Raw genomic sequence first — 13,699 nt, 5'->3', positions numbered from 1 at the left:
GAATCAACTCCTAAATTATAAAATACATAGATATTTTAGGGTTAGCTATATTTGGGTTTATGTTTGCCTAGCAATTGCAGATTTTGCCGGATTTGAGCAAATCCATATTTCCCAAAGTTTATTTTCATACGGAAAAAACCAAAACTAATGGTTATATAATTATGACCTTTTGAGGCTCACTTGCAGTAAAATGTTTAGACCAAATAATGGACTGAATAGATCATCTCTACAGTCACTGCAAGGAACATAACAGGTCTTGAAACATTGACTATTGACTGATTTTAAATCCTTAGTTAACACTTTAGTCTTTACCCCCTCATTCAGGCTCTGATGACTGTCTCAGTTGATCACAAGTTCCCATAGAAACCTTGAACTGTGTTGCTTTGAGCAAAGATAAGACAGAAAATGACATTGCTGGAAAAGCATCATATATGGTAGGTGTGCCAAGAGGTAACTCAAACCCCATGACAAGGCAATCACCTTCACCTCAGCACACCACACAGAGATCCTTTAACACTTGGCAGCATTTATTCTGTGCTGCAGCTCAAGCAGTGCATGCTGGAGGGGGAAACCTGCAATTCATTTTTCTGCAGATCATATGTCTAGGCAGAGTGATAAGGAATTGCTAGGCACTTTTGAGGCTTCCATCCTTCAAAATGGAGTTAATTCCATTCAAAATAAGTGCACTTGGAGGTCGCACCTAGCTTTTGAACGCAAACCGAACCCCAGTCTCAAACTTAATTTGAGCCTACACAGTGGACAGAGAGTACTGTATGCTCTGTTTGTGAGCTTGCTCAAAGGGAAAGATGAAAACTCTCATCTCTGTTTCATGGATGGACCTAGCACATGAGGTGTGTTGTGCCTATGCTGTGGGCTTTGCAGCATGATTTGCAGTCAAATCAGCCAAGGGATCTCCTCCTGGATGAGCCCTCATGTAATTTGGTAGCAGCATCAGAAGCCTGTAAGTAAACCAAAACTTACCTAATTGTTCTGACAGTGTGGTACTTAACTGCAGGCATCCTATCCTAAAATACATCTGGGGCTAAATGGAGCTAAATCAGGAAAACTGCTAAGGCTCCCACAGCTTGGAACATTTTAGTATGCTGCCTGCATTATGATTCTAGGTATAAGGGAATACAGCCTGAGGGGTGGATCTAGTAAATAATGAACACAAAAGAACGATTACTACTGAATTTGATGGGGTCTCTTTGTCCTCAGTCCTAAATTCCGGCTGTGATGGATACCAGGGAATAGCTAGGGACAGAGGGAACAGATCTTCCCTCCCTCCCTCCATCCTTTCCTTTTTGCAAAGATATTCATGTTGTTACATTTTATTGAAACTGAATTTTTTAAACTATTTTTCAGTTTAAGATAAAAGGAAAGAAAAAATGCACTTTTATTTTTTTAAACTGAGCATTGTAACTCTAATGTACTAGTCAAAGTCCTAGAAAGTGGAATGTAGATGGGGCTAAGTAAAGGTTTGGGGATGTTTTTCATTCACTTGCCCTGCTGTGGAGCTCACCCTGCCTCTCTTGCATTAAAAGTAATATGAGTTAAAATATGCTCTAAGGATCTTTGGTTTTTTGACTGAAAGATACTGAAGGAGTCTTTTATCCTGACAGATAATGTATTTTTGGCATGTCTGTTGCATCTCCACACTTTCCATCTAGGCACCCACTGTTGTCATGGCTACAGTATCCATACCCTGAAAAATAATAAATAAATAAAATGCCCTCGATAAGACTAAAAGAAAAAGAATATTTTTTCTAAGTATGTGAAAAGTAGTTTTCTGCACTAGACTTAATTTTAGATTTCAATTTTAAATTACCAGAATTGGGTTTGCAAGTCCAGTTTTATTCCCACAAATTTGAAGCTGGAATATGCTGAGCCAACCTAGTCAACTACTGAGCTCACGGCTGGGCACTGCTGGAATAATAAGCAGCACAAAACCTTGAAATAGATCATGAATCAGCATCTCTCTGCATTACCCTATGAAGGAAAATCTCCCCCAGAAACTTGATAGGTTTTTTTGTGCAGAAGGGGCTAAGATTTCCTAATCCATGAAGATCAAACGGTTCAAGACGAAAGTAGCAAAGTAACATGGGAAGTGGGGACAGAGTCTATGGTGTAGCTCCACTAAACATTGAGAGACTCAGCTTCAGGAATACAATTAAAATGACATGTTTCTAAATGTAACCTCAGAATAATTGTGCTAAACAGTAGATGACTGTGCTTTGAGCCAACTCATCTAGCCTGGGGGTCGGAAAAGAAATAACACAGATTTGTAATTCTCTCACTATTGAGTTTTGTAAAGCTGGTAAAACTATAGATTGACAAGAGCATTATTTTAAGTTTACGTAGGGCGTTGTGCCTTATCAGACCAGGCAGACAAACCCCACTGCCTGGCTGTTGCGAAGCTTTTGTGAAACTCGGCACGCTCTCCTTGTCACACCATCCTTCCCCTGTGGCTGCTTACAGAAGGCTCCAGTTGAGTCCCACAGCCAAATTCTTATCTCAGTTGTGTTGTTAACAAGCAAATGCCTTCACTGTGGTGCATAGGCATAACTGCAAGTAGGGTGTGCAAATTGCACAGCTTGCCTTCACTTGCTACCTACTATTCTTCCCAAAATGTTCAGGCGAAGCCTGCTTACATTACTATGTGTCAGTGTGTTTCTGTCAGGTCAAACCTTGGCTGCTACGATGCTTGCATAGATTTCTTCCCTATTGAAATGGAATAGCTCCTCTGCCCTGTCACATATAAACACTGCTGCTCTGGATATTGTCTCAGGTGTCTGATTCTGAAAGATTTCATTTCTTGTTGGCAATAGCAAACCTACTTGCTAATACAATTTAGTGGAATTTTAATCAGCAGAACCAGGCTGCTCACAGAGCAGCTCCCAGACATCTGCCATACATTTCCCATATCTGACAGGACTTTTCCCAAGGCACATGCCATTTATCAAGGAAGGCATGTGATGTTTTCTGCTACCAAAACCTGTTCTCCTAATGTATGTGTAATGAGGTGGCTAATGCTTTGTGAGTAGGATTAGGAGCCTTTAGAGATGCTGACATGAGCTAAATAATACAAAAGGCTTTTGAGTTATCCTGAAAAAAATTCATACATATCTGCATAAAAAAGTTTCCAAATATTATTAAAAATTGAATACAATATTTTTCTTTTAATTTTTACTTTGATGCTCCCTGTTACTCATAGGAAGAATAAAACAGAAAAATGCACTGTCTCTCACTGTTGTGGCATTATTAACACCAAGAAGTCCACAATGTCAGCCCAAAGAATGCATTATAACTAAATATTATAAAGCTGAAAATAAACATTTACAGAGAAGAAGGAATTGTTAAACACAATGTATAAGTTCAGAAGATGACCACACTTATCTGCCCAACAGCCTTTCTGAGCTCAGTACTGCAGAAAATAATTCTGATTGACTTATGATTTTTCTGTGTTCTGGGCAAACTACAAGTTCTTGCCTTCTGGTATAAGCAAGAGTCCAAGACCTAGAGCTTTTGTAAAGGCAGTCTTTCACCTTTCATCTGATATTCGTTATATATTTATCCCTTGCTTTTTTTCTTGGAAGGCCAAAGCACTGACTACTTCACCCTTGCTGTGCAAGATTTCTGCAGGCTAAAGCTACTGTTGGGACCACACCATCCTCCATGTCTAGAAGCCCATTATACAGAGCACTACCTTCTCCAGGTGTGCAGCTATGCAGCTCCATATTTCTCCAGAACTGCACTCTCTGATTTCCTATTTCTTTCTGAGGTTTTCCTACAGCTGTTCACCACAGGCTGCTTCATACAGACAGCTACACTCCTGCTATTAATTTTAATAGCAAGAACCCCAAGACAATTTTGGTCAGTATGTTACTTACTGGGAAAAACCTCCTTATCCCCACACATTTTTCTCCATCTAGGGCCTTGGTCTCTCATTTCCTCCTTCACAAAACACCTATTGTATGTACTAAACCCAAAGAACCGCAGCATTTGCCTCATTGGGTTCCCCCTGATCTGCTGTCTGTAGTCACCAGCTTGATTTGGGATCCTCAGCAAGCTTCTTCACTTCTATGACATGTTATCAGTGAAACTGGAACAGTCTTTGAGACTACATAGCCCCCTGCCACTCCCTCCACAAGAACAACTGTGTTAGCAATGAACTGATTTGTGTGTTTACAGGATTAAAGGATCTGGTTTCTCTTACTAGGTCAGTTTACTCTGCTGTAATTAGCCTTATCCTCTTCTTACAATTAGTGTCACACCAAAGCCTCAGAGCTTAACACGGCCCAAACTTTGGGAGTGATCAAATTTATATATCCCACCACTGTAATTGAAAACAGAGTTTGTAATCTTGTATAACTCTGTAGGTTCTTCTTGAATGTATACAAAGCACTTTAAAATGGTAATTTAGGCTTGAATGTAAGAGTTTTGCCTAGCACAAGGATAATGAAAATGGCCTAGGAGTTTCCATAGGAATCTGTGTGAAGCATACTGGAATCAAAAGCTACATCATGACCCCAAACAGCATCCTCCGTACTCCCAGCTAAGCTGTTTGATTCAGTTACTTTTGGGCTTTAACCACTGGTAACAGAAGAAATCAATGTTATTAATACCCATTCCTATTGATGATGCTCTCTTCAACATCGTCTGGAGCTCCACAACTTTTGCTGCAATCCTTAAGATTGTCTTGAATGATTTATCACTTACCTCCTCTCTTTGGATAATTCTTTACTCTGGTATTGCATGTCCTACAGAAGCTGAATCACAAGGAACAAACTGTTCACCAGTGACAATCATTCTAAGGTATGTAAGAAGAATGGCAACTGCTGTGCTGTGTGAGTAAGGGGATGCTGATACAGGTATTGCACACAGATTTACCAGTCATGATGTTATCTCTCTACTGTGTATAGTTCTGGGCCCCTCAGTTCAGGAAGGATATTGAGGTGCTGCAGCAGGTCCAGAGAAGAGTAACCAGGCTGGTGAAGGGACTTGAACACAAATCCTATGAGGAAAGGCTTAGGGAGCTGGGGTTCTTTAGCCTGGAGAAGAGAAGGCTCAAGGGAAATCTCATCGCTCTCGACAATTACCTGAAAGGAGGTTGTAGCCAGGTGGGGGTCAATCTCTTTTCTCAGACAGCTATCAGTAAGACAAGAGGACATGGTCTCATGCTCTGCCAGGGGAGGTTTAGGTTAGATATTAGGAGGAAATGCTTTACCGAGAGGCATTGGAATGGGCTGCCCAAGGAGGTGGTGGATTTTCTGTCCCTGGAGGTATTTACAAAAGACTGGATGTGCACTCAATGCCATAGTCTAGTAACTGTGGTGGTAGTGGATTAAGGGTTGGACTTGATGATCTCAGAGGTACTTTCCAACCCATCTGATTCTATGATTCTACAATCCTAAGTGTTGTTCCTTATGACAGAATAATAGTCTGTATAGTCTATATACATACATAATTAGATAATGTTAATATTTGAAATAGCTGGAACCAGGTTTTATATTTTTAAAAAAATGTATTATTATTCCATTAAAACTGTGAAAATCTGCAAAAAGAAGGATGTGATCACATGTAGATTAGGTGATCAGGCAGTCAGGTAGCTTTAAATCTTTTGACAAGTAACTACCAACAACTAGTAGTCAGCTGTTGATAGACCTGGTCACTGAGTCTCAGTGGTTTTCCATGCACTACTCTGCAGTAGCTGAGAAATTTGCAGACCTTTTGTCCACAGTGGGGAAGGGGTAGCTGTCTGATGCTTTAGTAGTTTCTTTCTTTTCTAGTCTCCTCTGGAAAAGGCATTCACAACAAGGCTAAAAATACCCTATATTGACAGACAGAGAATTCAAATCACTCAAAATATTATGAGGATATTTAGAAGACTGGTGTCAAGATATTATTTTGTCTTACCCTCTGTAACAGTGTCACACCTATCTCCACATATGCTTCCTATATATTTGCAGTTAATTTTTATTATAATTAAATAGTTCTCTCCACTGGAGATATTCCATCTCATCTAACCATCCACCCATTCTAATCATTTAGTCATACTCCTCATTTTCCTAAAACTAACATAGAGGGGAAAAGCTGGACATTCTATATGTTCTATTACTGTTGCAAATCACTCAAGCAAAATACACCCCTATTCAGGAGAGATTGATTTAGGCTTGAGAATTAGGGCAAATTGACTTCATTACACATTAAGTCAAAGAACAGCTGCTGAATCTGATGCTAATTCGTAAGAAAATCTCAGATTATTTTCTTCCAGCACAGTCCTTTCTTCTTTTCCTGCTTCTCACCATTTCAACCAAATACTAGTGTTTATTCTCAAAACGAAAGACACTGTCAAAGAGTGCACAGCTTCAAAAGCAAGGCTGCGGGCTCAGACTCCTTTATGTACTAAATGTCTACAATAATTCTGAATAATAAAAAACATAATAAAGCCACAAGTATGCATACACCTGTACATGCTCCATATCATCCTTCTCTGCACTCAGATCTCTCTTATTAACAGCTATATTTATTTCTCATTTTTTCCTGTATTTTCATTGCTAAGCTTCCACAGAGAACACTGCTGTGGTCAGACCAGTGTACAGACTTTTTGTCTGTATGAATTGAATTTGTGTTCAAGGGTTCCTGCCCTGCCCTCAGTCCTTGTGTCTGTCAAGAGGAAAAGATATTTGGCAAAAAACTTTACAATCTTCACAGCCTGGCACATACAGTGGAAAAAAAAGGTGCTGTTTCCACTATCTTAACCCTTTTATTATTATAGAGAAGAGAGGCAAGACACAATTATTTCCTCATTTCTAAAATCTTTCCATCACATAATTAATAAATCTAAGGGACTCGTGCAATTCTTATACTCTGTTAAAATAACCCCAAACCCAGGCCCATTCATTCTGTGCAAGATCCCTCCTGAACTGTTTTGTGTGGAACTTCCAGCTTTAAAGTAATTACCTTTCAGACTGGCTACAACCAAGATGATAAATCCTTAAAATTGCAAAAAGCATCCAAAGTAAAACTGAGGATTTTTAGCTGCATCATATCAACTGGAAATTTTGCTGTTCCTCCTCTGTACCTCCAATGGAAGTTTTGGGGACGAAAAAAAGAAATCTCATCTTTTTCTTCTCTGTGATAAGCAGGTTTTAATTTAAGCCATGTAAAAGTCTGCCAAATAGCTATACTTCATACCTACAAAAAGATACCTATCCACCATATTTCAGAGCCAGAGGTCTGAGTAGTTAATGATAGTTCAAATCCTTGCTAAAGTAGCTACAAGAAAATGTATGGAAACTTTGAGAAACAGACTAAGCAAAACTCCCTCAGTTTCTGTTTGAGCAGCATTAGGAGCTGCATTATTTTACTTTGACCCCAACTGAATAGAAGAAAAACAAAATTTGCTGTTAAACATTTTCAGTAAGCCAACAATTTCCCATGCTTTCCTGCTGACTTACCACTTCATGGCAGAATAAACAGGTTCAGAGAAGATACAAACAACTCACTGGAATCCACATCTAGTTGCATTAAGTAAGCACACTTAAGTAGCTGTGAAGGGTTATATCAGCTGTCTGACATAAGTGCTGAAAAACACAGCATATGGATATTTGTACAATGAAGCAGAAGTAAATTTCCATTTTGAAAGCATCATCAGGAAACAGCTTGCTGTCTGGAGGAAAGCATTTGTGCTTTTACATTTTCTTCCTGCATCAAGCAGATGTATTTAGCTGCCACAGTGACAGATACTCTAGTTACAAGACATAGGGACAGCTTATTGTTTTATTTGATAAAGCAGCCTGAATGATATTTATAATAAGTGCAGCACAGAGAGATTTGCATTAAGAAGAAGGTTGAGGATGTTCAGAAAAAATTAGGAAGGAATAGTTTCATAACAAATATTATTAGGGCTTCTGAACTGGAGCTGGACTACACAGCTTCAAGGTACTCGCCTCACGAGTTTGTTTTAGCTCCCATCCAGAGTTACTTTAGAATTACTTAAAAGCACCTTTAAAAGTTTAATCCAGGATTTTGAGCTATAACTATCACCATTTTAGCCTTATTTGAAGCAACTAATATTGGAACGCAGCACCAAGACTCTTAAAGGTGTCTCAAGAGGATCCCAAACTCACCAGAAACAGCAACAAGGAGCAGCCTCCACCTCTAAACTGCAACTTCTGTTATCTGTAGGAACCTCCTCTTCCTATACTCTTTTACAGCATAAATAGATTAGTTTATATCAGCTGAGAAGGCATTCCTAATATGGGTGGAAAGTTATCGCTTTCAGGTGAGCAACTGTAATTGGTAGTGTGGGTTGTCACCCATCCCCCTCTTGAGCCTGGGTACCCTCAGTTACTTGCTGCATCCAGCTGTGCATCAGTTGCTTGACTTATTCTGTGATCCACTGTTCGCATGCATTCCTGAAAGGGTGACAATAAATCTATTCCATCCTGTAATGAAAGAAAGGAAGATGGACAGGTGAAATCTGACAGTGATGAAAAAGAAAGGCTTGTGACATCAACAGATAACAAAGGACATATAACAAGAAAATAGTCCACCTTTGTAGTAACTATAAAAAGCAAAAAAACACACTTTACAAGATTTGTTTTCCTTTTATATTATTTGCAGTCAATGTCCAGGGCCTTTTCTTTTTGTATTTTATGTATTTTCTCTAGCACTTTACTGAAGAGACCATTGCATAAAGTGAAATTTATTATTTCTAGCTCCTCTTCTAATTATGTTCCTCAGATCAGCAAGGAGGAAAAGAAGTTGAATCACTGTAGGAAACTTCTCCAGTTATGCTCATTGCTTCCATGCCCTCTGTTTTACATTGGCTGTAGATATGACACTTAAAAAGTCTGTAGATTGCATTTCATAGTGTCGTGGGTTTGCCAATCAGTCTCCCCTGGGGCTAAAAATAGTTTTCCCAAGTGAATTTCTGTAGCAAAACCATTCAAAAGTTTTAGTAACGCCTCTGCCAATTACATATTTAAGAGAATGGAAGAGAAGGTTTATGGCGCAGAAGAAAATGGAAGAGCCAGTGTAGCAGCCAGTTCTGTTGGGCCCAGGCATGGGCCCCCCCTCAACCCTGGCCAAGTTTGGCCCGGGCGAGGGGGGCCAGGCCCCCTTCTCTCCTGTAACAGTGTAGAGGAAAAACCCTAATGAAAGACTGCCTGGACAAGACTGCTGCAGAAGGAATTCCAGGCAGAGAGATAACAGAGCCTCCAAGGTCAAAGCTGGCAGCCGCAGGAGAGAGAAGAGAAGCCCGAAGGGGGGAACTCCTTCTCTTCCCCCTCTCTCTCCCTTCAGTGGGGAAAAGACTGAAAACTAAAAAAAAACCTGCTGTCTGTAGAATACTGTTGGGGAGTGGAGACCCTCCTCTGCAGCTCATGAAGGAGCCCATGCTGAAGCAGAGGAGTGCATGAAGGGGATGTAACTCTGTGGGAGGCCTAAGATGAAACAGAGTCCTGCTGGAGACCTGTGGCCCATGGAGAAAGAGAGACCTATGCTGGAGCAGGTTGGCTCCGGTAGGATCTTGTGATCCCGGTGAGCGATCCATGCTGGTGCAGCTGAATTTGTGACCCTAAGGGGCATCAGAGAACGGAAGAACTGTTGCCCGAAGGTGGACTCATGCTAGAGAGGTCCATCAAGGACTATCTCTACTGAGGAGGGACCCCACAAGAAACAGGGGTGGACTCAACCCCATTATCCCCTGTGACTCTGTGGTGAAGACCACGGTAAGACAAGTGTCCCCTTGCAGTCCATGGAGGACCCCACAGGGCCCAGGTAACCCCCCAGCCTCCAGTCTTAGCCCAGGAGGGGGTAAGCCTGGCCCTGAGGTCGACACAGAAGACAGAGAAAGAGACAGTTCCAGATATGACGAATCGGAGCTGTTGTGCTAGAGATAACAGAAGAGGAACTTTCAAAGTGCTGCAAAATTATTTAGAAGGCCTGTAGCTCTGGAAGTGGAAAAGAGACTGCTTCTCCTCCTGAACCGATGCAAGGGGGAAGGGGTACTTCTATAAATACATAGCATTTTTGCCAAATTAGAATTGTTGTATATATAGTTCTTTGTTTTTTATCTTACTAGTAATAAATCCTAATATTATTCTCCCCAATTAGATCTCTTTTTGTCTGCATAAACCTTCTCTCAACTTATAGCAATTGTGTGGGGAGTGAGATAAAATTGGCCCAAAGCAAACCCATGACATTTTTGGTGGAGAATGTGAGCAGAGACTGCCAGGAGAGGTACAGGCCAGATCAGACCATGACACATAGCAACAAGTACTCCTTGATATAGGGAAAATACATTTGCCTTCTGTTACATGCCTGGTCTTTGGGTAACCATGTGCAACCATTCCATACCGCTGTGAATTTGCAGGTACATTCCATGGTGCACAAGGTAAGGAAAGCACTTCTAGCCTGCACAGTTTGCGCTTGTGAAGGAAAGTTTTAAAGCCTTTCCTTCAAGATGAAGGGAAACTGGAGAAGAGGCATTTTACCAAATCAAATCTCAACAGTGGGACTGACTTTTCACGGTGCTCTGAAACTTCTACCCCCACTTATCGTGGCAAGAAGTCTGAAAGCCCCTCACTTCATGGAGCCTGAAAGGACACACGGTATGATATGGAAAGCGTTCAGTTAAAAAATAAAATCAAACTTGGTAGGAAAAGAGTAGAAGTCTGACTTTTTGTTCCCCTTCATTTTATGATGTCCACTTGAGGTGATACTCTGAGGTGGCAATCTCTTCCCAGGCCTTCTGCACAATGTATCCCAAATTCTTGCAGCTGTACAGGCAAGAATAGCCCATGTATTGACTGAGCACTGGAAGACATATAGTTAAAAACACAGTACACTAGCTGTTTTAGTAAGGAACAGAATTAAAACTATTAAAATAATTTACTGGATATAAATGACAGCTGTCACAGGAAAATGAGAACAACTTTCATGTTTTTATTGCTGCCTTAGAAGCAATTGATAAACAATACACTTCATATATAAATGAGCATGTGTCAATATATGACAACAAAAATAAATTACAGTGACATAGTATTTAACTTTACAAGGTTGTACAAAATTTCCAAATATGAATAGATTTCAACTTAAAAATTTGAAATAAGTTAAAACTTCTACTGTTCTGAAGACTTAAAAATATACACACAGTTTCACTCAATCACATCATTTACAGTATGATTTTTTTTTAAGCTGTTTAGTCTTATACACCCATATATTTTTTACTGTATTAGTGGAATATATCCTGCTATATGCAGCTTTACTGCGTTGGGATATAGAAAGGGTTTCCCTGAGGGCACAGAACAGGCTTTGAGTGTTTATATTTTAAGTAATTTGATTGCATTTATTAGCTAGAAATATAAAACCAAAGTGTTATTTATCTGTCCTATAATGAGAGACTGATTTATCTGCTCTTGCTAGAGTTTCCATTGCATTGATGTTAATGCAAATTTTGAAGAAAGCTTAACTGCAGGATTGAGCTAAACTATGTCTGTTCAACCAGGATGAATTAGGTCACCTTATTTAATCAAATATTTGAAGAATATCTGTTTTGCATTAGATGTCATTATAGACTACATAGCTAGTTACAGCTACTTACTGAAATATTTGCTCCCACAAATAATAGGAAAATATATTTGATATAGTACTTTGAAGTAATGGGATGGATTATGGATTGATATTTTTTACACCTCAATTATATGCACTTGATTATTTTATTAAATATTACGAGGATTAAAAGCATTGGACAAAACTCCTAGATTGTGATTTTGAGATAACTGAGAATGCCAAGGGCTAGTTCAAGCTACAAGACAAGATAAGGTAGAGGAGATTCATACCACAGGTGGATTACTCTGGATAACTTAGACTGCGTAAGTAGGCTGGTCGAGTGCCCCTGGTGGTGCAGTGGTTAAGCCGCGGCGCTGTCAGTGCCGAGACCCGGGTTCCATTCCCAGTTAGGACACTCCCCGGGCAGATGGAGCTCGTTAGCCCTGTAAGGCAATCCATCTACATCCTGAGGACCTCGCTGCCACCATCCAAGCTTGCTTGGCCCCGGCAGATGAACCTCAGGATTAAAGGGTGGGCTCAGTTCCGCGCACACTGTGTCTCACCTAAAAAAAATCCAATGCGCAGGCTGGAAGGTGTAAAGACCTTCCCCAGTTCTTCGTTTGCAAAGACTGGCCATTACTATGTAGGCTGGTGCAAACAGACAATCTGCACCATCAGAAGGTCAAAGACTTGCTAATTCAGAAACCATTAGAAAGAAAACAGAGAAAGAACTTTGAACAAACTGGCATGCATGAGAAAATTGGTCAATTGTCAAAAATACAGGAAGACACTTGTTCAGACAGAGGTGGGACTTAAACTGTCTGCAATGAACTTGGTAAGAAATTAAAAAGAAATCCAAGATGTCAATTTGTGAGAGTGAATTTTCTCTTCTCTGAGTATGCTAAAATATCTATCAGAATGCTGCATCAGTAACCTGCAATCTTTCCTCCAAACAAATAATTTTTCTGAGTACATCATTTAAATGAAAGAAAAAGAAAAGTAGTCATAAACAGGGTAGAGCTGAGCAATTCCCCATCTCCATTTTTCTCTGATGCTACTGGGAATAAAGACCACTGCACTTTACAATTAAGATGGAAATTATTTTAGAAGCCACTATTTTTGTTGAGTGAATATGCTGTCACTGAGCATTAGGAAGGAGGAAGAGAAGTGGAAGAATGGATCTATCTATCTATCTATCTATCTATCTATCTATCTATGTTTGAGGATGGCTCACTCTGCTTGCTCTATGTTTTCCAAGAGAATATCTTTGCAGGCTTGTGCCCAGTGACTGCAAGTGTTGGGCACACAGGTGGAGGTCTGTGATGATGACAGGAGGCCAGGCAGCCCAGCTCCAAGCTAGCCACCTCCTGCCTATCTGATGGAAAAATGTGCATTTTAGATGCACAGTGGGAGTCTTTCCATCAGCTGGAGCTGGGCTTGAATCAGCCCCCAAAAAAGGCTGTCATTCACCATTGCTACGACAGCTCAGAGCAATTTCACTGAGCAACCAACTGTGTCATTAAGTGAATTAGCAGCAGCCAAAGAATATTGTAGGATATGGATGGAGTCAAAATTTCCTTCTACAAATCTGCATGTAAAGAGAATCCTCCCACACTGAAGGGAATGACAGTTTCCCCAAAGGACCGCATCTACACGATGAAGACTTCAAAACACTTCCTCTAGATTGTTTACCCTCTTGCAACTTCTAATCTCAAATCACTGTAATAAAAACAGTGACACTTTTCTTAATTGCTTGTTCTGTGTTCTGCCCCTGTTTTGTGTTCAGTGAGGAAAAAAGAACATGGAAATATATCTCAAAAGTTCAAGCAACCTCTAGTGGTTATGTAAACCTTACCTCACCAACTGCTTGGCACACAGTGTATTACTGTACAATCAGATATGTCTTTTATATCCCATAATTTACTTTTTATCTTAACTAGCAAGCTGCTCTATGAGCCGCAACTAAAGAAATGAGTTTATCAGCTTATATTAATGCAATTGTTATCAGGGGCATACAGGGTAAAAGTCATTTGTAGAGTACAGTAATATATTTGCAAGGAAATTTCCACACGGGAAGGTGCCACCTGATTAGTTTCATGAGGAGAATTTAAAAAAAAAAAAAAAAAAAAAAAAAAAAAAA

General features: G+C 40.0%; 1 long non-coding RNA gene across 1 annotated transcript; it reads right to left on the bottom strand.

Moving 5' to 3' along the window:
* Positions 1–11,784: 11,784 nt before the first annotated feature.
* On the bottom strand, positions 11,785–13,672 carry LOC114063478. Its single transcript, XR_003572561.1, has 2 exons — positions 12,200–13,672; positions 11,785–11,872 (listed from the first exon to the last, which is right to left on the bottom strand). It is a non-coding gene; the product is annotated as an uncharacterized LOC114063478 (long non-coding RNA).
* Positions 13,673–13,699: the final 27 nt, after the last annotated feature.

Source organism: Empidonax traillii, unplaced genomic scaffold (genome assembly GCF_003031625.1).
Source record: "Empidonax traillii isolate 1590-97213 ecotype Southwest subspecies unplaced genomic scaffold, ASM303162v1 scaffold466:size1224651, whole genome shotgun sequence".
Taxonomy (NCBI): Eukaryota; Metazoa; Chordata; class Aves; order Passeriformes; family Tyrannidae; genus Empidonax; species Empidonax traillii.
This window is presented reverse-complemented; position numbering and strand designations above follow the sequence as displayed.